The sequence below is a fragment of the Pleurodeles waltl genome, chromosome 4_1, assembly GCF_031143425.1.
Source record: "Pleurodeles waltl isolate 20211129_DDA chromosome 4_1, aPleWal1.hap1.20221129, whole genome shotgun sequence".
Classification (NCBI taxonomy): domain Eukaryota; kingdom Metazoa; phylum Chordata; class Amphibia; order Caudata; family Salamandridae; genus Pleurodeles; species Pleurodeles waltl.
Window position 1 is genome coordinate 476646549 of NC_090442.1, and position 25625 is coordinate 476672173.

At 41.7% G+C, this 25625-nt stretch overlaps 1 protein-coding gene across 6 annotated transcripts in view; it reads left to right on the forward strand.

The window, feature by feature from the left end:
* PPFIA2 (PTPRF interacting protein alpha 2) overlaps positions 1 to 25625 on the forward strand; it is a 1804029-nt gene that overhangs the window by 1083806 nt on the left and 694598 nt on the right. The window lies entirely within an intron of this gene.

Sequence of the window (25625 nt, forward strand, 5' to 3'; positions counted from 1 at the left end):
CCTACTTTCATTGGTATACAATAGGTCTTCAACAACAGGTAGTTCAGTTGTTTGAGCGTGAGACCTAGACAGAAAACAATACATGGTTAAAAAGATGGCACAAAAGACAATATGCACGGATAAGACAAGGAGAGTGGCAGAATACCTACTGGAGATTCCCCAGCCAAACACTAAAAGCACCATACCTTGCATTATAAGAAGAATATAGACAGAGAACTGAAGGGATAAAGAGGGTAATAGTAGAGAAATGCGAAAAATACAGAAGGATGTTCGTGTATGAAATTCCTGCAAAGTTGAGCAGCAATGACAGTATTATGGTGGCATAATACACTAGCAGGATTACTGGGAAAGAGCATGTGCTGATTTCAATATGTAGATCCAGGTAGTTCATAAGTTGGGTATAGTCTGCATGTGCCCTGTGTTGTTTTCACTCAGAGCGGACTGTCAAGGCCCCATCAAGGGCAACATTCTTAACTCATTCATATGAAGATCAACTGAGGGAGGGGAAGTACATATTCTCCTTAGGTTAACTCCACTTCTAAAGTTACGTTAAAGAATCAAATAGCGAGGGAGTCCGTCCAAAAGTTTGTTGGGATCTCCATACCTTATTGAAAAAAGATATTTGTTTTTTTTTCAAAGGACTCTCACCCCCCACACCTTAGTGCCATGCTTCATTATTTAGTCCTCTCCTGGAATGTAAATCTCTCTGGGTGTGCTCAACTGTTTGAATCTCAGTTCAAGATGAAGTGACCTGAAAATAAAACTGCCTAGAAGAGTGCTCTAGTGAATGGGTACAAATCTCTTTGTGGGTTGCGCTGACTGGGTAAAAACAGCTTAGATGGTAATAGGTTATTATTTACTCCTTCATCTATAGTTGAGGTCTACATGTTTCTGCCTATGATACATGCCCAAGAAGGCCATCAGATCTGGTAAAAGATCATTACCATTTACGTTTTTCAAAGTTAGATTCACAATTTGTGTATTTCTCACAAAGTGTCATGCTTACATTCATCCATGTCACGCATATGAACCGATTTGCAATTCACAGGTCGCTATTTGTTAGTACAAAGAGATCATAATGATTTCTTGGTAATTTTTTCATTGGTATTTTTTGACATTCCATGTCCTCTGGTAGTCTGTTATGCACTGCATACTTCTGTTTTTTTCAACTGTTTTTATTGGCATTTTGTATGTTGATCAGATCGTACAGAGCGATTGCAGTCAATATAACACTATGGGCCAGATGCATGAAGCTTCTTTCCTCTCTGTTAGCAAATGGGCCAGATTCACAGAGCCAGGCCGCTTGCGACCAGAAAAAAAAAGCATTTTTGAATATTACAAAACCCTATTTTGTGATTCATGTAATCTTATTATTGAATCACAAAATGGGCAATGATTTGGTATTAGGAAGGGGCGTCCCTTCCTAATAGTGACTCGCAGTGGTATGTACGAATATTTTGTGACTGAATTGCAGTTGCAAAACATTCGCCTTTTACCACCAAATTCAATTTGGTAGTAACCCATTAGCAAATTTCCCTTTGTGAATGCATACGGAAATGTTTTTAAGGACAGGCAGTGGTCCCAATAACCACTGCCTACTCTTAAGAAATGAAACTGAAATGTTTCATTTTATTTTTTGAAACATATCCCATCTTCCTTCAAGGAAAACTGGCTGCATTTAAAAATAAATTAAAAAAAGAACTGTGTTTCCCCTTTGTGAATGCATGCGAAAATGTTTTTAAGGGCAGGCAGTGGTCCCACTGAATCACTAAAATTCATAACCCGTGATCCTCCAAAGTTAATAGAATTGAATACAGTTTTATGAAGTCTAACACAACTGTAATACTGCTGAGAATTACGAAAAGCAAGCCCTTTCAATTATGTTGTTTATTCCTCTTGGTTGGAGAGTATTTAATCTTTTGATCCACATAAAGTCTCTTTGTAACAGATGTCGCTATTGTTACTCTCAGGTGACTTTTCCACTATATCTAACACTGAAATAAAGCGGACTGATATTATGATTACTTTCATGCCAATATGCAGCCACACTTGATTTCAAATTCTTATTTCTGATTTTACGTTTATGCTCAGATATATGATGTTAAATTTCCTTTATGTTTTACTTATGTACAACAACCCGCAGGCATTTTAATGAATATATACAATTCTTTGTATCACATGTAGCAGAATGTTTCAAGATAATTTGTCCTGTCATGGAGTGTGTTAGAAACTGGGTTTCTGGTTGGTAGAGGTATGCACCCTGTCCAGCCAAGAACCACAATCCTAGTCAGGGTAAGTCAGATACACATAGTTAATTAACCTCTGCTCACCCTCTGGTAGCTTGCACAGAGCTGGAAGGGCTAACTAAAGAGGCAATATGTAAATTGTTTGTGCAGCACTTCAAGCAGTCACACAGTAAAAAACACCACAAAAAGACTCCACTCCTAGTTAAAAGAATAGAGCTTAATTTAATAAACAAGACAACAAATGACAGAAATCCAATAAGTAGAATTCGAGATATTAATTTTTAAAGATTAAATGCAACTGTCATGCTGAAATGCTTAAAGCCCCAACCAGGACTCTCTGATCGTGCTAGAGTGGGGTAAATCCAAAAGTCCAGGCCGACCCCAATGGAACACAGGTCGGATAAAGGGACCAGCCTTGGCACGCTGAAAAAGTACCTTGATTCTTGGACGCATTGACATTGAAGCCGAGGTGCGAGGAGCAGAGGAGGTTGTGTGTCTTTGTTGATCCTTCGGATGGAAACGATGCATCAGTTCTGAGCTGCGCAAAGTAGGAAATGCATCAGAAACTGGAGATGTTGCGCTCCGCCCTCAGCAATGAGGTCTCAGTGATCCTTTGCCACAGCAGTGATGCGTCAGAGACGAGGGAGATGCGCTGGTTCCAATCGGCACAACGGCATTGATGCACAGGTTCTGGGAGTTGCAGCACTTTTATACCCACCTCCAAGGGCCCAGGACTGGATTGACACCACTTGGAAGGACAAGACTTGCAGCAGGCAAAGTCCATGTGCTTTTGAAGGATGATGAGAAGTCTTTGAATTTCTTCAGACTTAGAATAGAGGACAAGCCAACATGCTCTTGGAGTCATTCTGGGTTCAAGTGAGATGGGTCCAATCCTTCTTCAGCAGAGCAGAGGGTAGCAGGCAGGAGAGCAGCACTGCAGAAGAGCAGTTCTTCCAGAACAGCAGACCAGAGTGGCAGTACTTGTAGTAGAACAGCAATCCTTCCTCCTGGCTGAGTTCTTCACAAGTGTGGTAGAGTACTGAGTTGGTAGGGTTGAAGGTCCAGGACAGGCCCAGTTGTGCCGTTGAAGTGCACAGAGGACCTTTCACCCCGATCTGGATTCAGACTGACTACAGGGGGTTATTACAGGCCTTTGTGTGGGGACAGGGCACTGCCTGTTCAGGTGTAGTGTGAGGCTGTAACCAGCTCCCCCGTTCTATCCTGCCCCGGATGGGACATCAGGATGTTGATGGCCCATCAGTCACAACTAAGTTTCGGTTGTATGTGACTGTCTAGAGGGAATGGAATAGCCCAGCTGTCATCTCACTCCAAACATGTACTGCAGATAGGCTACAGAAACAAAGGACTAAGAACATGCCAACTTCTAAAAGTAGCATTTTTTAAATCATAACAATAAATCTCACTTTACCATTAAAGATGATTTAATATCACAATTCTATAGGTACTAAACATGATATAACTACTCCTTCTCCATTCGGAATTATAGCTTATTAAATGTAATGAGGAATCCCTAATGTTAACCTATGGGCGTGGTAGGCCTCAGAGTAATGAAAAACGAATACGGGAGTTATATATATACATATGTACACATATACATAGATATGCCTCCAAAGAGCCACAAAGATTTATATAATATGCCATTCCGTCCTATTGTTTCTGCATGCCTATCAATCCATGACACTCTGAGCAAATATGTAAATGCATTTTTACAGCCGGTAGTGCAGAAACCGGATTCCTACATAAAAGACTCCAAAGATTTCCTTAATAAATTGCAAACTATCAATATTGGCAATGAATCTGAAATGTAGTTATGCACAATAGATGTAAATGCTTTGTACAATTTCATCCCACGTATTGAAGGTCTAGAAACTGTCTATAGAGCCTTATTAACACAAGGAGAAATAGATGCAAACATGATTTTCTTATTAAATATGTTACATTTAGCAGTACATCCCATCTATTTTCCGTGCAATAAACTGTTTTACCTTCAGTTGTATGGAGCATCATTGGGTTTTACGGGGGGACCCCAGTCTTGCAAATCTCTTTATGTCAAAATTTAAACATGATTACATTTTACATAATTAACAGTGCAAGGATGGATTGCTACTGTATGTGCGTTTTATTGAGGAAACTTTTGTACTTTGGAATAAACCATTTGGAAAGATATGCATGAACATTGCTGACCTCAATACAAGAAATCCTCACATATAATTCACTCATAATATCCAAAAAGTTGAGCTTGCCTTTCTGGACGTTTTAATCAAGATTGATGGGAAAATGATAGGTACGAATACCTTCAACAATCAGGCCGATAGGAACAATGCTCTGCATTTTCAAAGTTTTCATCCTATGCCATTAAAACAACATTTGCCCTACTCTCAAATTAGGAGAGCATAATTTCTAACAGTGCAGGTTACTCACCTGCCATTATAGAACAAAGTGCGTGATTCTGCTAGCACAGATATCCTTAAATGCTTCTGACTTCAACTGAAAAAAGGTTGTTGAGTAGGACTGGGCAAGATTGCCTAACACAACGCCCAAAAGCTACCTTGTCCAGATTAGTTTTTGTATCAAAATTCTCAACAGTGAGCACCATCAACAAAAGAATCATACTGAAAAGATGGGAGATTCTTGAAACCAAAAAAATATTATGGTGATTTATTTTTGAAGAAACCAATGTTTGCAAACCAAAGAGCTAAAAACATCAGAGACATGTTAATTGACTCAGATGAAATAAGTACTACTTCTGGTAAAGGTGCAATGAAGTGCAGTAAGTGTGTACACTGTAATAACATCACCGAAGGAAATGTGATGGCACATCCTGTTAGACCTGTCAGTCTTAGGGTGGTCTTTCCCCAAACCTTTTGCATGCTTGCTTCATATTTTGCTGATTTCTTTGTGTTGGTCTTAGGACTCTGAGTACCTTACCACTGCTGACCAGTGCTAAAGTGCATGTGCTCTCTCCCCTAAACATGATGTGATTGGTGCTTCCCCAATTGGCATACTTAGTTTACATATATGTCCCTAGTAAAGTGCACTACATGTGCCCAGGGCCTGTAAATGAAGCAATACTAGTGTGACTGCAGTGCTGCTTGTGCCACCCACTCAAGTAGCTCTTCAACGTGTCTTAGGCCTGCCATTGTAGAGCCTGTATGTGCAGTAAAACTGCCATGTCAACTTAGCATGTAAAAACTCTTGCCAAGCCTTAAAGTCTCCTTTCATTACATATAGGTCACCCCTAAGGAAGACCCTAGTAGCCTATGGGGCAGGGGGCTATTTATTTAAAATGCAGGACATATACTTTTAAGTTTTACATGTCCTAGCATTCTTTTTTAGACAAATTTGTATGCCTCATTTTCAGTAATTCAACTTTTCCAAAATCTTTATTGATAAGTGTTTTAAAGGTATCAATTATGTTGTGCTATCTGGGTGGAAGAAACTGACTTATAGAACAAAATTATTTGTACAAAGGCATATCTATGCTTACAAGCAAAACAAAATCCGTAAATAATAATTGGCTCTTGAGCTTCATCCCATTAGTTAAAATACGGCAATGAGCTTTCAGACACACTACTCTTTAGGAATCCTTTTCATAGTATTGATTAAACCTTTAGGGTATTCATTGGTTCAATTTTTTTCTGGACCTTTCACTAACACTAATATAATGCTCCTAAGTTTATTGTTTATTTTATAGACTGCTTTTGCTAATTATTTCATTACATTTTCCCCAAGCAATAAGCACTTAGGACCTCATTACAGGTGGCCTGGAGAAATGGGTCAGATTTTCTCTGCCCATTACATTTTCAATCTGTCCCAATATGAGCTGTATATGCTGTTACTTACCCTATTGCACTTCAGAGGACACTTGTAATCAGGGCCATAATATATACCAATTGTCCATGTTTACTAAGTAGATTATATTCATTTTCAAGCACATGCCCCAGTAGCTACAGTTTCCAACTCTGGAATTGGACACCCAAGTTTAAATCTAAGAGGCTTATTGACACAATACTTCCCCTCCCAGACCTCTTAGATCAGCGCAAGGACATCTCCTGAAGGTCCCAAGAATTAGGAGAGCCAAATGGGGTGGCAGATCTAATGCCTATCTGGTTCCACAACTCTGGAATGCTTTACCGATATAGATTAGATCAATAAGTGAGGAATGTAGATTTAGGAAGTGTATACAAACATTGCTCATTCCACAACTCACCAATTAAGCTATATTCAATATATAGCCACACTGAAGTGCATTATAGTTGGTTTTATTTATTATCATTCATTCATTAAGCGCTTGGAGGCCTTAGGGTAGCCCTGCACTTTACAAATATCAAATATCAAATTTATGTCTTGGATCAACATCCAGTGACTCTAAGCAAATCATGTGATCTTCCAGTGCCTAAATTATGTTTAATCTAGTCTGGTGGTTTTCTAAAGCACTCTAATGCATCTGGGGAAATGTTTTGCTATAAAAAGTATGATAGATGCCCTATGCAATACAATGCAATTTGTGAATGGGTAGAGTGCAACTGCAATCAGCAATACACCATTGCCACCGCTTCTCATAACTTTAGTGGCATATGCATTTCTTGTATTTTAAGACTTAGATGCTGAATACATTAGTTGCTACTTACCTAAAGTAATATAAATGGAAATGGATTCAGTTTTGCCTTTACGTTGCATTAATTTAGTCAGTTCCAGGAAAAGCATATTCTCCATCATTATCAGGTCTTGCAAAAAAATTGCTTGGAGACTTCTTAAGAAGCATGTCTATCTATACATTGTGACGTGAATTGCTCAGCCCATTCCTCAATTGACATTGCTTTTATATGGTATTAATGGACACTGCAGTAAATGGGTTCTGTCGATTTAATCCCCCTAGATGTTCTGCCTTTCGCCTATCTGACTTTGGAGTTTTACTATGGGTCTCACTACCCGAGTCACTATATTGTAAATTCCATATAAATGGTCTGAGGGAGCTAACCACCAGAATCCTGCTTTTAAGATAAGGTTCACTGCTTCAGAGCTAAAGTAAGAGGCTCTGGGCTGGTTACGCATGAAGATGTGTGCCCACACATACAAGCTGTGTGTGAAACTGCCATCTAGCTCAGTGCAGTATCTGTCCACAGGTAGCCTGTCCCAGAAGGGGGCCTTCAGGAATTGGTGCTGACCTGGTGTGAACTTATATATATGAGTGGGAATGTATAGTTTACACCTGTAATAGTTACAGAAAAGCCTGGGTGTTTTACTGATTTATACATTATGGGTGAAATCTGCCCACTTTCACCCTATGTAGGCTTAGAGACACCAGTCAGTGAGCAATTATGGGATAAAAATGTACTATGAGTACAGATTCCATCTACTTTTAGAATATCTATACTTTTCTACTTCCATGATATCTATGCTTCTTATGGTGCTTGACGAATTGCCATATTTACTTGGATCAGCTCATAATCAGATTCCAGGCCTTTAACCCTCCCCCCCACTTTTCCAAGTTAATTACACTGCTGGCAAGGAAGAAGATCAAAGGTCTTTCTACACAGTAGAGTCATTCGTCAGTGCAGAGGATTGTTCCTGGGAATGCTAGGGGTGGGGATGAAATCTGCATGTTTTATTTACCTTTCACATTTCACACTGCACCTGGCCTGAGAAGGCTTACTCTGACAGAAACAAAGTAAGACATCCATGGCTCTGGATTAAAACACAGATAACACCTTTGTAGTTTTGATGGGAAATGATCAGTCAGTTTGTTCTTGGCTGAGGCTCTGAGGGAAGTACATTTCATAGACCACTTGAAGCCACACTGTTGAAATGTCCCAAAATACAGATTTTGGCAGAGGTAGGGCGATGATGTGTTATCCTAGGATTGGGCAGAGATGACTACATTCCAGAACTTTCCATCCCCAGTTAAAACCCCTGTACAAAGGAGCGACTGTTGAGAACCCACTGCATCTGGGATTGATAACAGAGGAATGCCGAGCTGGAAGGAAAAGCCACCTGGCTCCACTGCAACGATGAACTTAAGAACACTGACTAAAACAGGCATCCACAGGTCAGGAGGGATGGGCCTGCCTTAGGGACCCTGCATTTGCTTGATCTTCTGTGGGTTTAACCTGCAGATGGATAGCCACTTCTGGCTCCACCGCTGACACACAGGTGCCCTGCCAAATGACCAATGCTATTAGAACTGCTGTATAATGTTGAGAGTGTACACTGTTGACAAGCTGCAGAGGGCCTGCTGAGGAGGCCTGGATGAACACAGGTACCAAGAACCCAAATAGGGAACAGGTCCAGCAACAAGAGCATCCTGCTCCATGAGCTTCAAAAAAGTAAATAAAGCTTAGAGGCTTGACCAATCCCCACCAGAAGTACAACACCAGAATCATGTAAATCAGCCCATCAGAGCCAGAGATACTGGCTGTATGAGTTTGTTCCTGATGGGATCAAATGGGAAACAGCAAGAGAATAGTGCTCTGTTACTACCATGGATTAACCTCCAGGGGTTGCTTAAAACAGAGTTGAAACCCCCCCAGACGTTTCAGATGCACCCAGAGGCCCACATTAAGTAAAGCTGGAAAGGAAGCACTGTAGTGTGTATTTCTCACTGGACCCCAGGACCTCCTAGTTTCTAAGTACCAAAGAAGGACCATGCCTGGTGCTCCTCCCACTGTGTGTCTAAGGGCAGAACGGGAGCACCTGCCACCACAGATTCCACTCAGATTGCCTGCTCCCTCTCATGCTTCCAGTCAAGTGGCCTGGGAAGAAAACATAGGACTTTGCTCCTCCTCAGCACTCAAGATGGGTTTCATATGTGCAGGGATTGAGCAAGGGCCATGAGGTCTCTGGTGGAGGCTCCTGTATGGCCCCAAACAGATTGTGGATTTGGGTGCCCATGCTGGGACCAGGGCACCTACAACAAAATAATGCATAGTTGTTTCTGCTTGCAATAAGTAAAGCCACCAATAAGATATTCACTGCCTTGAGAGAAGGCTCCCTTCAAAAGGCCTTGGTTGACATATTGATCCTTGTGGTGCTCTAAGAAGATAAGGGCCACCACCAAATGTATGTAGGAGTATTGTGGGGCTGCCAGTAGTACAGCAACTCCCACATGCCATCATCATTTCTTTTGTCCCACTTTGTCTCCCAAAGGGTTACAGGGATGACTCCGGGAGAAATTTGTTCAATGTCTATAGCACTCCTGAAGCTTAGGTTTTTGCTCTGAGGCTTTGTAGTGCAGTAGCCGCCCTCTGTTGGTCCTAAAGCTACAGTAGCAGCATGATGAAAGTAAAAGAAAGACTTTTGTAGAAATTGAACTAATAATGCTTTATTAACAATAATTTTATTGATACTATGGGGGTTATTACAACTTTGGAGGAGGTGTTAATCCGTCCCAAAAGTGACGGTAAAGTGACGGATATACCACCAGCCGTATTACGAGTCCATTATATCCTATGGAACTCGTAATACGGCTGGTGGTATATCTGTCACTTTACCGTCACTTTTGGGACGAATTAACACCTCCTCCAAAGTTGTAATAACCCCCTATATGTTTTAAAGAAGATTATTGAAAGATGGTCACGTCCTAGTGATTTGTCCCATTCGTAGAGATTTCAGTGGCATTGCAGCAATTTTGTATGATCTATTCCTGCATTTTAATAAGGTGGTAACATTCTGACAAAGGCAGTAGGTCTGCTTTTTTATAACAGCAACCCCTTATATTGTGTCTGGTGTCAGGTGTAGGTGGTGGTATTGTGGTTATGGAGTTCAGAGCTCAAGTAACATATTATTAAGGTGTCACCATAGGCATTTCCTTCTGTTTATTTGCACATATTTGTAAATTATTGCATAATCAATAGTATGTGTGGAATAAAATAATTTTCCTTTTTATAGTAAAAGCATTGACTTGACATTGATTTATTGAAGTTGTTTACTGTGTGTTGGGGAACTGGGGCACTAGTCCGCACCACCACCCCTGGTTAGACCTTGGACTTGTCTGCTTTTCTATCCTGAGAGAGGCAGGAGCTAGAATAGGTACTTAGGTCCTGGGAAACTGAAGGTTATGAACGTTTTACTTGTGAAGAACTCATATCCTTTGCAACTAATACATCACTTTTTTTTTTACATGCATGCTTATACTTTCCATGCTATGTTTGTATTGCCACAACAACTTGACTGTTACTGTATGTCAAGGAAACTTGATTGTTACTGTATGTCAAGGAGTTTTGAGCTTCATACTTGGACCCCAGGGTTCTCTTAAAATGGCATTGATTTTGCTGTGAGAGAAATTTATAAACAAAATCCCTCTCTCTCTGTATGTCAATATGACGCATCACTACCAAAAGGACTTTAGATATGAACTATTAGCAAGCCAATAACCAAAGTGCTTACCAAAGTAGCATGACTGAACCTTAAATCCAACAGTTTAAAAAAATTGTTTTTATATCAAATGTTTTTATTTGGGGTAAAAACATCAGCATACGATACAGTAATATTGACATATATGTTGATCTATCTACATCAAATCAAAGATGTAACAATTCAAAATGTATGTTTATGAAGATTTAAGGTTATGTTGAGCCCTTTAAAGCAAAGTAGGGAATAGAGTGAAAAGGGTGAAAGAGAAATCTTGAGCGTAAGGAGAGCTAGAAATAGGAGAGGTGGAAGGAGTTCTGAGAAAAAGCAATGTAAAATGGTACCTAAGCATTCCAGTCAAGAAGAATCAGGGCTCAAGGGGGGTTGATCTTTTGTCAATATAGGTCTAGTTTCACCCACAGCAAACATGAAGATTTAATGTTGAAGTCACCATTGTGCTGGTTATTATCCACGCTTCTAATAAAATATACCCAGGCCCACCATGTGTGATATGAAATGTTATTGTAGTTTTTCCAGTTGGAAAGGATGGTGTTCATGGCTATGGAGAGCAGAGTATCAAGCAGGAAGCAGTGCCAACTAGTTGGATATTCTAACGGGAAGCTGTCGGAACTGGCTATTACCCCTAGTGTAACTATTACATGGTTTAGGGACAGTGTGATATTAATAAAAATATTATTCAGTGTGTCTCACTTTCCTTCTGTAAAGGCTGTACATATTTTAATAGAATAAGTGGTCGAGGTCACCTAAGGGGTGATCACACTGCCAGCATACAGTTGATTGCATAAGCCCGTGTTTGTGTAGTCTCTCATGAGTCCAGTAAGATCTAGAGGCTTGCACTGTAATATCAGAATAGATACTTTGTGACACAAAAGGGTATCCCATATGTTATCCCAGGATGAGGAGGAGATGGGGTTGATAGTATAGTTGGGACAGGAGCCCTCCCATACCTATTGAATATGGGTAGTATCCGCTTTGGAAATCTTTTGTAAGGTTCTGTATATATGTGAAGCGTGTGTGAGTCTTGAATAACAATTTCTCAAGAAAATGTAAACAATCTGCTGGTTGGGGATGTTTGAAGTCCTTTAAAGCAACTTTTCATTTTTAAAATTATAGAGATCATATGCTTGCAGGGTGAATATTTCAGTTAGCAAAGTAAAGGAGATATGGTTATCAGGCTGGACAGATATAGAGTATGCCCAGGGGTGACCACTTCCTCCGAAAGATAAGATAGGATCTAGTCCTATAGCACTGTTAAATCATAGAGAGGCAGATTCTGATCCCTTTATTTTATGTGAGATCCAAATGGGCAACAGCAAGAGCATAGTGCTCTATTACTACAATGGAGTAACCTCCCGGGGTTGCTGAAAACAGAGTTGTCCCCTCCCTCAGACTTTTCAAATGCACCCAGAGACGTTTTAGATATAATTGAGTCTTTAATACTCAGAAAGGAGTGAGGGACTCTAAACGTTTTAACTGTCAGGGTATTGATAAGAGAAAGAGGGCGTACAAGATCTGATTCAATATCAACCCATGGCTGGTTACTGTGAATTTTCAAATGAAACCACCAAGTTGTTTAATAAGCCGGAAATGCTATTTGATAGCTCTTAAAATTAGGGGGTTCAGGCTGCCACAAACCTTATTTGATCTGAGTTTCTGCATCGATATCCTCACTCTCTTACTCCTCATTGTAAAAGGTTATATCATTGCATTGACTGAATTATAAAAAGATGTGGAGAAGCTGATTGGAAACATGCTTAAGAAGAAATTAATTTGTGAAGAAAGCATAATCTTCACCATTTTGACTCAGTCCCACCACACGATAAATTACATTTTTTAGATTTTGGTCAATAAATTTTCCTTTATATGACTCCTGGGGCTTCTACGGAATCTGCAAATTCAAATTCAAGACCAAAGTATTTCAACGTGACTGACTGCCATTTTAAATTAGGTTTGGTGCTATAGATGGTAACCATAACATATCTAAAGGGGATATTTCAGTTTGATCTTTGTTTAAGGAGTACCCCAAGACAGAAGTGTATGTTGAGATGATGTTAAGGATTTCTGGGACAGCTGTATCAGCTTCAGTTGAGAAAATTAAAAGGACCAAGAGCCTTTATCAAAAGCCTTCTCCACATCTAAGGCCATAGCAGAGTGGGATTCGGAATCTGTTTAGCCTTTTCAATCACATGACAGAAAGCTCTGATATTGTCTACTGTCAGTCTCCTTTTCACAAAACACATGTGTGAGGGATGAAGAAAGGGACAAACTTTTTCTAATCTAAAAGCTAATAGTTTGGTATATATTTTGAAATTGGTGTTGAGTAAGGGTATGGTCTCTAACGGGGCTTTATCCTCTTTTGGTATCACAACTACACAAGCCTCTGAGGTAGACCCTGAAATTTTCTCGCTTATTTCGAAGATGTTGAACAGATCAGACAAATGGGGTAGTAGTATGTGTTGGAAGCTTTGGTAAAAGGAGGCTGGGAAGCCATCCAGTCCTGGAGCCTTTTTCGTTTTCAGAGAAATATTAGCTTTAATAAAATAGTCCTGGGTAATTGGTTTGTTAGGGACATCTGAGTCTTTATCTGCAAGTTTAGGAAGCTGGATAGAATCCAGGAGAGAGTCCAGGAAAGCTTTACATGTCTACATACTGTCCTTTTTCCCCGACCTGGAGGGGTTATATGAATCAGTATAAAAAGTCTGGAAAGCACACATTAGTTTGTCTATTTATGATCTGTTTGTATCAGACCATTACCATCTATATTGACTGGGATATTAATAGATTTTTCTTGCGGCCTTAAGTTTAGTGCAAGAAGTCTACTCACTTTATTACATTTCAGGAGGATTTTGACTTTAGATGTGGTTGACCAAAGGTGAGCTCTTTCACTTAGTGACTTTTGTCCTTGCATGGCCTACAAAGGAAAAGGTGATGTTTAGAGACCTAAGAACAGTAAGTAGTGCAAGAAATGTCTTCTTGCAATCCACCATAGGCTTGGTATTGTCTTGGGTGATGGCCACAATCTGACCCATCTAATCAATTACTTTAATCTGTCTCATGCAGTCCAGAATCAGTTCTGTGTGTTTTTACCTCTGAGGTTTGAAAATAATTGCCCTTCGTTTAGTATATGCAGCAGATCTCGCCATTGTTAGGATTCTGTGGGCTCTTTCTATTTCAAAGCTCTTCTCTCAAATGATATTTCCAGGACACACAGGAGCCAAGATTCTAGAAAGGCCCACACATTATTTTCCACTGTTTTCTGTGTTTTTTCCAGAAGGCCAAATATTCTCAAAGTGCCCCTCCTATTACCATCTTCCAAATCACAAGGTTCTCTTTTCAATGGCATCACCTTTCATGACATTGTCTGATTTTTTTTAATTCTAATCCTAATTTCTGACTATGGTACCCTGGTTGCAGTAGCATTATTTCTGCTATTGAAGACAGGAGGACAGTGCATGAATCAGAAACTGCTTTTTCCTGGCCTCATGGTGGAGGCACCTCCTGGCACCCCTAGGGCAGTGAAGTGTTGTTTGCCAGCTAAAGACCGCTCCATGGGTACACATGTATTCTCATTCCACTAAAATATATTGGCTCAAAAGAGTTACCGAATGCCTCTTCTGCACAGGTGTCATGGATATGAGCCTGCCCCGATCAATTTTGAGGTGATTTGAGGAGAGGGCTTCTCCGCACATGTGCGATGAATTAGCAGAGCAGGAACTGTTGACAGCGGTAGAGTACACAGTAAGAGCCTGGTGCTATGGTATTGTGTTCTCCTAACTCTGAGAGAACCAGCAATCTCAGGTGAATTTCTAGCTGCTCGTCCCATCACTGTGCAGAGTGCTACAAAGCAGTTACTGGCACCATCTTGAGTTCAGAATCATCAGGCACCATAAATAGGAGCAGGTCTCAGCATCGGATTTGAGGTGAATTGAAGTGTGGGCCTCTCCGCCCGTGTGTGTCAGGGTAGTGGGATAGGAGCAGCGGGTAGCGGCGGAACGCATGGCGTCAGACTGGCGTGATGGTATTGCTTGCGCTCTCCTACCTATGGTAGAACCGGCATGTTCACGATCCCAGAAGCCATTCGACTTTTTAGTGAGCCTGGCGTAGCGGTCAAGGGTGCCATCTTAGGTTCAGAAGCGGCCTCCATACTGGACCTAGCTTCTGTGATCAAAGGGGCGAGGCATAGTGTAAAATAGAGCCTTTATTTCAGGACATTTCGTGGCCAATGTGTCCACTGTAGCGGGTTAATGTGGTTTAAAGTGGAATCGTTCTCCCATTGTGTACATTTTTGGGGTTGGGAGCCGCTCGGGTCCGGCTGATCTCATGCGTCCATCCCCCACAGGCATTAAACCCCTCCCCCCAACTATTTTAAGTTCAATTGTGAATGCTATCTGCAGATACAATGTACTTCCATGGGTACTCAGATGGCACCACTCTGTGCGAATATCTTCATGGCAAATGAATAACCAAATACTTGCTCTGTTTACCATCAAACCACTAGTGTGGCTAAAATACATTGACATCTGTAATCTGGAATACAGGCAATAGAAATTAGAATAATTTAAAGGTTATATTAACAGTATTCACCTTACCATCAAATTTGCCAGCAGCAGTGCTAAACACAGAACTCATCTAGATTTTTGGGATGTTCTACTCACCATTTATGACAACAAAATAGTAACTGATGTGTATATCAAGGCTTGTTATATCCCACAAACGCTTATTTGCATTTAAACTACACCTTGCAATTCATGCCACTCAAAGCTCAGTGCTAGGAAACCCAACAGTAATATAAACAGATGTTGTACATATTCTCATACAAGGGGTAGATATGGAGATGTGGAAGGTGAAGAGAGAGGGAGAAAGAAACTGTCAAACTGTCTTAATTTAGGATATTTTTGCCGACCTAGTGACATCCTAGAATAACTTAAAAAGGAGAAAACATGGAAGGTTGCATCCCATTCTTGGGTGAGAAAATGGCAGACATTTACTGCTGCACAGACGATTTAATCTTATGAAACCTCTGCCAATTTAGTGGAAGACCTCCATTCGCAATTCCCAAGAGGAGGGATTCAAAGTATTCCTCAGTTGAGCTACATTGAAAAGTTGATGAACACTGTGTTACCACCAACAATTTGCAAGTATATTCAGGTTCTAGAAACACAAGCCCCTTCACTTCTGGTAAGAATTAAAGTAAGAGCATTTCCAGAGTGGGAATGGGATAAAATAACCATGGTGATATATGGCAATGGATTGCTTCACAGGTACTAGAAATACAAAAAAAGACTGAAGTTGCATATTTAGGGTACATTTCCACATGCAGAATCGTACACCAGCTTACAATTTTGCATACAGGAATACTAATGTATGCTGATATTCGTAGTGTCCTGTTCTGTATTTGCACTGTCACGGATTTGCAATACTGCTCCTTGAATGCCAAGTGAATTCCAACAAGTTTGAAATGTAAGCCAGAGCTAGACATTGCCCCACAGGAATACATTTCCAACTTCTTTATACTTTTGTGAAAGGGGCCAATGGTCACCATTTGCCTCTAAGACCCTTACACCCAGCCAGTATCCAAATAACATATTTAGTTTTAGTAAGTCCTATTTCTATTCCTCTGTCTTTTTAATACCGATTCACCTTAAAAAGGAAGGGAACTGGCGGTGCAGGATAATATTTTTGATTTTGTACCCTGTTAGTTTCTTACTTTTGTAGGAAAGCATCCACACCTTAAATTGATGCTTCGACATGTGTCAATATATCAACAGACTCCTACACTTACATGACCAAGTTTGATACCTTTCACGTACTATAGGTCAGGTCGGTTGTCCAGCTGCAACAGAAAATACACATTAAATAAAAAATCTGGTTTTAAGGGCATCATGCACCAATTATAAAATAACGTGCACCACTAAGTAGATTTATGAATGAATGGCGTTTGAAGCATGCATTTTTCCCATCTGCCCAGGGGTTCATTGAATCAAGATGAAATGTACAGCAGAGTTATAGACACACAAACACTAAGCAACGCGTACTGTAGAGAGATAGCACATGCATTGTTCTTGATTTTAGTCAACATGATTTGTGATTGGTTCATTTGCTGTGACAGAACACTGATTTTACTGTAACCAAGAAAACAACACTCATGAATCATGCATGCGAAGCAAAAAATGCCAAAGCGCAAGGAAAAACATAAAGATGACATAAGGGGGCAATTAAGAGGGCTCTAGGAGAAAGTGGATGCATTAAAGGTTCTGAAAATACTGCAAAGGACAATCGTAATAAATAATATATTTAGCTAGTCAGAAGAGTGAAATACGTGTAGCTTCCAAACAGGAATTAAAATGCACTTATTGCCACAGTAGTCAGCACAAAACAACACTAAGGGTTTTGGAGAAGGAAATTGACTTTTTTAATTTGAACATTTCTCAATTGTTGAATTCTCTTATTGTGGTGTTGTGTGTGTGTGTGTTTTTTTTTTTTTTTTTTTGAACGAACATTTACTTTCTTTGTGAATTTATTTAAAAGTTTTATTGAACACAATAAAAACAGTGTGAAGTGGTGGAGGAAGCACTATGCAGAGAAAGACAACGCTATCTTCAAATTAGGGCTTAAGAAGTATCACACCTAAACAAAGTTGCTCATGCAGCATATGAATCCAATTACATTTTAAGCTCTTAAACCCTAAAGCACTTTTTAAGGTAGTGCAGGAATTGTCTTATCCCAACAAACTCTCCCCCTCGTTTTTCTGTCCCAGACACAATCCAAGGAACTGTCCTGTTTTTTCACCTGGAAAGTCGATAGCATACATGCTCAATTGGAGAATGACCGTACGAGTGGAGTGCATATACCTAATCTGGAAGTAGAGGATGATTACTGCAATCCTATTTTAGCAGATACTAGTGTTACTCTATCTAGTCCTGTTCAAAGCCCCTCAGTTGGAGCATGGGCTCCATTAGATATGGCAGATTTCATGACTTCTGCAGTCCATTAATTTAGGATCTCTGCTGGATCCCCTTCCATCTTTTAAGCTTGGATTATTGGAGCCCAGCCTACGTGAGGGGCACATTCCGCAGAGAAGTGGAAGCATGCTATTGTTCTTCCACTGCTGAAAAAAACACAATTGGATTTGGCTATTTTGTCGAATTATCACCCCATCTCTCTTCTACCTATATTCTCTAAAATTTTGGAGAAACATGTTAATGCTCAGCATACTGCATCTGTAGAGTCTTTTAATGTTTTGCATTCCTCTGAGTCAGGCTTTTGGGCTGACCACAGTGCTGAGTCCTCCCTTTCGGGTGTGAGTGAAGACCTGAGGCAGCGCCTGGATGAAGGCGGTACTGCTGCACTAATTATGCTTGATTTGAGCGCAGCATTTGACAGTGTGTCTCATTCCACCTTGCTGGATAGACTGGTGTCATTAGGGCTCAAAGTCTCCGCCTTGGCATGGATTAGTTCCTTTTTACAAGGACGTTAGTTCTAGGCTTTTTTCTGTGGATGTTATGTCCAGTTCAAAAGCTCTAACTTCTGGAGTCCCTCAAGGCTTAGTTTTTTTGTCCGCTACTGTTCAATCTGTATGTCCGTCCATTGGTGGATTTAGTGGAGAGTTGTGGCTTGATGATTTTTAATTTTGCTGATGACAAACATTATTTTTTCCTTGTCATCAGCACCGAGTCATGTACCTTATAATCTTAACCTAGGCCTGAGTTTGATTGCTTTATGGATGAATAAACACATGCTCAAGCTTAATGGGGATAAGATGGAGGTCATGATCCTTGATAAACACCATTCACTGTGGGGCCCGCAACACTGGCCAGCCTCCCTTGGGGCTCTACCAGCTACCTCCTCGAAAGTTACAAATGTAGGTTTTGTACTACATGACACACTATCTATGAATCCCCAAGTGACTAAAGTGACTACCACATGCTTTGCAGGGCTTAAATGGCTCAGGAACATCAGATGAATGATTCTGGTTTCAGCCCTAAGGTCTGTGATTTTGGCCTTTGCGTTGTCTAGGCTGGATTATGGAAATGTAATTTATTTGAGCACAGACAAGGTATCTGTGTGCAATTGTTAGGTGGCGCAGAATGCGGCTGCCAGACTGCTCTCCCACCTGCCAAAATCTGCCTGAGTTTGTTACATGAGTTGCACTGACTTACAATTTACAAATACATTAGTTTTAAAGCTCTAAGCTATTTGTTTAAGATCAAAGTCAGTTCTGGAAACCGCTATATTCAAAATTTGGTGGTCCCTTATGAACTGCCTCATTCCTGGAGATCCTCCTATATTACTCTTTTCTCTATGCCTAGATTTCACCTGTCACGTATGAAAGGGCGATCTTTCTCTTTCTTTGGTCCAAAATTTTGAAATTCTTTTCCAGAGCACCTAAGAGCTGGTACATCACTTCTTGCTTTTCATAAGGGGCTTGAAGACCTGGCTTTTTAAAGCTGTGGTGCCCTTATTATTTCTGCTTTGCCGCTTGTACTGGGAAACTGTAGCTGTGGTCATTATAAATCTAAATAAATCAACCGTAAAGTTGTTTTGCAAATCTGTCACCACAATTTAGAGATAATTTTTTCATTTCTGCTGCCCTTCTATATTACATATGTTAGACCTGGCATCCTTGGTGGGGTCTCCCCAAACTTTTTGCCTCTACTTCCCAGGTTGTTGCTGTATGCTGGACTCTGTTTTTGCTGTTTTTGTTACTCTAGGCACTTTATCAATGCTTACCCGTGCTAAAGTGCAAGTGCTCCGAATGTGAAAATGTATGTGTAATTGGCTTTTCCATAATTGGCATATTTGATTTACTAGTAAGGTCCTAGTAAAGTACACTACAGTTACCCAGGCCTTGTAAATCAAATACTACTAGTGGGCCTTCAGCACTGATTGTGCCACCCACATAAGTCGCCCTGTAAACATGGCTCAGATCTGTCACTGCAGTGTCTGTGTGTGCATTCTTTAAACTGTCATTTTGACTTGTCAAGTGCACTCACTTGCCAAGCCTAAACCTTCCCTTCATATACATGTAAGGCATCCCTAGGGTAGGCCCTAGGTAGCCGTATAGACAGGGTGCAGTGTATGTTAAAGGTAGGACATGTACTTGTGTGAAATACTGCAATTTTCGTTTTTCACTGTTGCAAGGCCTATCGCTCTCATAGATTAAAATGAGGGCTGCCTTTAAATATCCTTAAGGTGCAATTTTCCTTTGAGAGCAGATAGAGATATGGATTTCACGGTCTCTGAACTCACAATTTAAAAATGCATTTTTCAGTGAAGGTAGTTTTTAGATTGTTAGTTTGAAAATACCACTTTTAGAAAGTGGGCATTTTCTTGCTTAATCCATTCTATGAATCTGCTTGTTTGTCGATTCTTTGTCTGGGTCAGACTGACAGTTGGACAGTTTGTGCACCTCCACTAGACAGTGACACAATGGGTGCTGGGGTGTAATTTGCATATCCTGATGGGCCATCTGGGCTAGGCTGGAGAGTGGAGTGATCACTTACACCTGAAAGGCCTGTGCCGGCACTCATACAAAGCAGTCTCCAACCCCCTGGTTTGTGTCTGGAGGCAGGCATGGGCAAGGCAGGATCCTGTAAACAACAGAGACTTTTCTTTGAAGTTGGGCAACTTCAAAGGCAGCAAGAGGTATAAGTATTCGACCCCAAACCCCAGACTTTAGATTACTTCAAGGATTCAAGAGGAGCTTCTGCTAGGAGAAGAGCTGAAGAGCTGAGGAGTGCTGCCCCTGCCTGTGACTGCTTTGTTGGGCTATCCTGCAGTTGCTGCTTATGCCTGTGAAAAGAGGACAAAGAATGGACTTTGTTGTGCATTCCTGTTTGAGAGATATCTCCAAGGGCTTAGACTGAGCTTGTCTCCTGTTTTTGAAGGATCAGGGACAGCAAAGGTTTCAGCAACCAGTCTCTGAGTTTGCATGCTGTGGACTCTAGCCTGCCAGAGGGTGCCATTCCAGTTCCTGGGCCCCTGGAAAAGAATTTCTGGTGAAAATCCTGTGAAACGACACCGGACTATTCCACATGACTTTGCTAAGGATGCCTTGGCTTTCTTCAGGACCAATGAATCAGCGAATCCCAAAGTGCCCAGATATGGGTTTTACCTTCCTGGACTTCTCAATTTAGTGTGATGACTTTGCAAGCTCCATACTTATGGTGCCCAACAGCTCCTTATTAAGAGAATCACCTACTCCTTCTGTTTATTACAGAGTCACATCTCTTGATGTTTTACATCATTGTGTTAAGGTCTGTGAATTCATTCGAGCAGCACCTGGTCATACAAAACACATCTGGGCATTTTGGGATCCGCTGATTCCCTCGTCCTAAAAAAGCCAAGGACCCTTTTGGCCAAGAGTGGGCTGAAACATGTCTACCTGACTTGATATGTGTGAAAGACATGTAATTTGTTCCTATCACATTATATTTGTTTTTAAACATACCCTATCCCAGCCATAGTAAAGCTGGATTGTAGCTGAGTGATAGAGGCATTTTTAGATCACTTTCTCACTTTTCCTGCATTTTTTTATATTTTTGTTAACGGATCCCTAATAGTTTTCTGGACTTATGTGGAAACTACCCCCTTGGTTAGGGGAAGAAGGAGACCCCATGATGATGCTATAAGGTATGATTACAACAGAGTAATAATATACCTGTGGTAGAAAATAGCTGGAGAAGGTCTCCCAAAACAAACTAGAGGGACTCCAGGTGAATTCTAGGATAGGTGGTTACACTCCTGTTGATATTAAAAGACGGATAGTTGGGAAGCTTCTACCTCTCCTGTATGATTCTGGTGTATAGTGAATTAACAAACAGCCCAACTGCCATCCTGACCCAGACATGTATTCCAAAGATGGGCAGAGGCACAGAATGGTTAGGCAAGAAAATATCCCCTTCTAAAAGTTGCATTTTCAAACTTACAATTTAAAAATCCTCTTCACCAAAAGACGTTTTTTTAAATTGTGGGTTCAGAGACCCCAAACTCCATGTGTCTATCTGCTCCCAATTGGACATTACACTTAACATATATTTCAAGGCAATCCCTATGTTACCTTGTGGGAGAGATATGTCTTGCAATAGTGAAAAACAACGTTAGCAGTATTTCACTATCAGGATATGCTACCTGTCCTACCTTTTAATTACACTACATTCTGCCCAAGGGGCTGCCTTGGGTCTACCTTAAGGGTGACATACATTCAGTAAAACTGAAGGTTTGAGCCTGGCAAGTGGGTGCAATTGCCAGTCAAAATGGCAGTTTTAAACTGCACACACAGGCTCTGCAATGGCAGGCCTGAGTCATGTTTGCAGGACTACTCATGTGGGTGGCACAATCAGTGCTGCAGGTCCACTAGTAGCATTTGATTTACATCCCCTGGGCACACCTGGAGCACTATACTAGGGACTTCCTAGTAAATCAAATATGCCAATCATGGATAAACTAATTTGATGCTTTGATGCGAGACTGGGAGCTGGACCTGATTGCTGCAAGGGACTCAGTGCCCCAAAGTTCATTGTGACCAGGAAGGAGGGGCTGACCCCACTTTCCCTGCGCCACATTACATAGCACTTGGTCATCTCACATGGCACAGGATGCTTTGATGTGAGACTGGGATCTGGACGTTATCACTGCAAGGGGCTTGGTGTCCCAACCTCCATTGTGACCAGGAAGGAGGGGCTGACCCCCCTTTCTCCACGCCATGCTATATAGCGCTTGGTCATCTCCCTTGTTGCAGGATCCTTTGATACGAGACTGGGAGCTGGACCTCATTGCTGCAAGGGGCTCGTCCATTGTGACCAGTAAGGAGGGGTTGACCCCGCTTTCCCCACGCCACTCTATATAGAGCTTGGTCATCTTCCGTAGCATGGGACCCTTTGATGCCAGACTGGGAGCTGGACCAGATCGCTGCAAGCGACTCGGTGTCCCAACATCCATTGTGACCAGAAAGGAGGGGCTGATCCCTCTTTCCCTGAGCCATGCTATATAGCACTCAGTCATCTACCGCATTGCGGGCTGTCCCCAGGCAAAGCCAGGACCAAGTTCGGGCCCATCTGTGCCTGTTCAAGGCTGGCAGAGGCTAGGCCCCCTAGTGGTCATGCAATACGTTCACAGGAGTGGCTCCCAGGTGCCTCCTTAAATTTGTCCTCTTATCAGGTTTTATGGAACTGATTCTACGCCCCTCATGTTGAAGATAACATTGATGTTAATTAAGCTCCCCAACTCTCAAGCTTCTGTGTATTGGTAGATCCAGAACCATTTTATTTGGTTCATAAATCTGAATGTTCTTTTATCAATCTGGGTTTGACATACTCTTGGGTCTGTGGTTAGCTGTTGGTGTAAAGGGTGCGGGCAAAGCATAATCTCTGATCAGTATAGGTACAAAAAAACAGACATGGAGAAAAAAAACTTGGGGGGTCATTACGACCCTGGCGGTCGGAGACCGCCAGGTGTAATTTAGCGTCCGTACCGCCAACATGCTGGCAGTACGGAGGCCCTTATTACGACCGCGGCGGTAGCGCCGCGGTCGCACCGCCGGGGCCGACGTTTTCCCGCCGTTTTAGCCCCAGCGGTGATAATCCACCAGGGCAGCGCTGCAAGCAGCGCTGCCCTGGGGATAATGACACCCCTACCGCCAGCCGGTTTCTGGCGGTTTGCACCGCCAGGAAGAGGCTGGCGGTAAGGGGTGTCCTGGGGCCCCTGGGGGCCCCTGCACTGCCAATGCTACTGGCATGGGCAGTGCAGGGGCCCCCTAACAGGGCCCCGGCCAGCTTTTCACTGTCTGCATAGCAGACAGTGAAAAGCGCGGCGGGTGCAACTGCCGGCTCCTATGTTGCGGCCTCATCCCCGCCGGCCCAGCGGAAATGTCGTAATGGGGACCGCGGGAGTGCGCCCGCCATGTCGTAATGACCCCCATAGTGGTTGTGGATCCTTATCCACCCCTGTAAAAGCCACGTCAATTGGTCCCATGCTGGAATGAGCGGTTAGCGTAATCAATACTGAGATTGCGCTCACAGAGAGGAGGCTTCTTCTAAATCTAGGAAGTGACTTTGAGACTGGGCCCCTCATTTTGCCAATCTTGGATACTATTTCAGCACCTAATGCGTCATCTATTGATGTTGCAACCCGTCAAGCACCCGATAGCAAAGCTACCGGGAATCCCTCTGGTTTAGTTTCTACACATAGTCATGACTGCACATCAATTCAGCCAAGGAAATCCAGATGTGGTGCCCGGCCCACACACCCTAATAGTACCTCCTCCTTGTCACAGTTGGTGTCTGTGCTGACCGATGGTCCAGCAGTTAGTAAAGCCTTGTCTGCATGTATTTTACCAAGCGGAGACGAGGGATCTTCTAATTCAACTCACGATCATCCACTAAGCACCCTGGAGAATCTTTATGAGAAACTTTGTTCAGTTATAAGGTCAGAGATTTCCCCATTAGCATTGTGATTGTCTGCCATTTAAGTTAATTTGGCGTATTTACAACAGTGTATGAGTCAACCCACCATAGGCCCTAGTAATCCATAGGATCAGAGCACAGGGTTGCCACAATCTGAAACCGATCGCCCAGCTTCTGCTCCAGAATTGAGAGCCTTCCCGCATATGGAGATGGCACAGATGGGAATCATGGGATCAGTGGAGAGACCCTGACAATCCTGCATAGTTAGGGGTTCTTCCTTGCCCTTTTTGAAATCGTAAGGCCTTTCAATAAAGGAACAATCATCCGGTACTATTGCTGCACAGGTAGTTATTAATCCTCCTCCAGCCGCCTCTTTGTATGTGACTGTACTCACAGGGGTCCCTGTCCTTTGACATGGTCAACGGGAATCTCATGAGGTACTATTCAACAAGAAATTAGATTGTCTAGTGTGATATATGAGATTTTTACTTTTCCATGCCAAAGATATATTGTTTGTGCGGAGATCTGCATGGATTGGCTCAAATTCTGTTGACATGGCAGGGGATTGCATTGTTGTGAACTTTAGATTCCCTTGGCTCGTTATTTGCTGTCTATTGGGAATTCACAGGCAATATCAGAGTTCCATAGCCCTGGTTCCACTATTTTTTTTTTATACAACCCCTTTTCTACTGAGTCAGGTACATTTTCCCTTCTCGGCCCCCCAGTTAAATTCCATAAGCTCTCATCCTAATTGGCTTGAGGGGCTCCAACACTCCACAGCATTATAGTTGAATATGGATTCTCACAGGGATTAACAGCTAGGTTGCCTACACCAGGGCTTTCAGCCCCTAAAGTGAGCTATGGTAATTCTCATCCAATTCCCATATCCAATAGATGTAACTTCCTTTCAGATCTACATTGACCACCAATGGTGGCCAATTGTGTTCAATACTTGGTTATATGGGATAATAAGCTATGAGTAAAGGCTTCTTCCTTAGATTTATGCCAGGGCTGATCCTTCTCTATACTTAGCTGGAATGTGGCTGGTCTTAAAAGCAACATCGCTAATACTGGGTGACAAGCTTTTGTCTCTAAGCATGAGATAATAGCTCTTCAGGAAACACAGTATTTCATTAATAGATATGCATGCTACACATTTCCAGCCATCCCTTCTCCTGGAGGCAGGGCTACGGGGCGCCTTTCGATTTGGATCAGTACTAACCTTCATGTTGAAGTTATAGTTATTGAGACTGACTCTCCGGCAATTTTAGCTTTGAAAATTTGCATTAGTCTGACACGTTTTTAGTTTTATATAATTACATTTTATAACAATGATTTTACATCCTCTGTTTGTTCCCACTATGTTCGCTTGTTTAATTTGTTGCCTAAGTTGCAAGCACAATTGGACAACAATTGAGTGCAAAGCTGTTGTTATTTGATATGCAGGATTTTAATGCCAAGTTGGAGGGCTGTAATTGGGAATTTGGAGAACCTTTGATAGGGGGGCTGAGTTGTATAGATAGTTGGTGTCACATGGCGTAGTTAATTTACTCAAGTTACTTAGAAAGGATTAAATAATATTGCC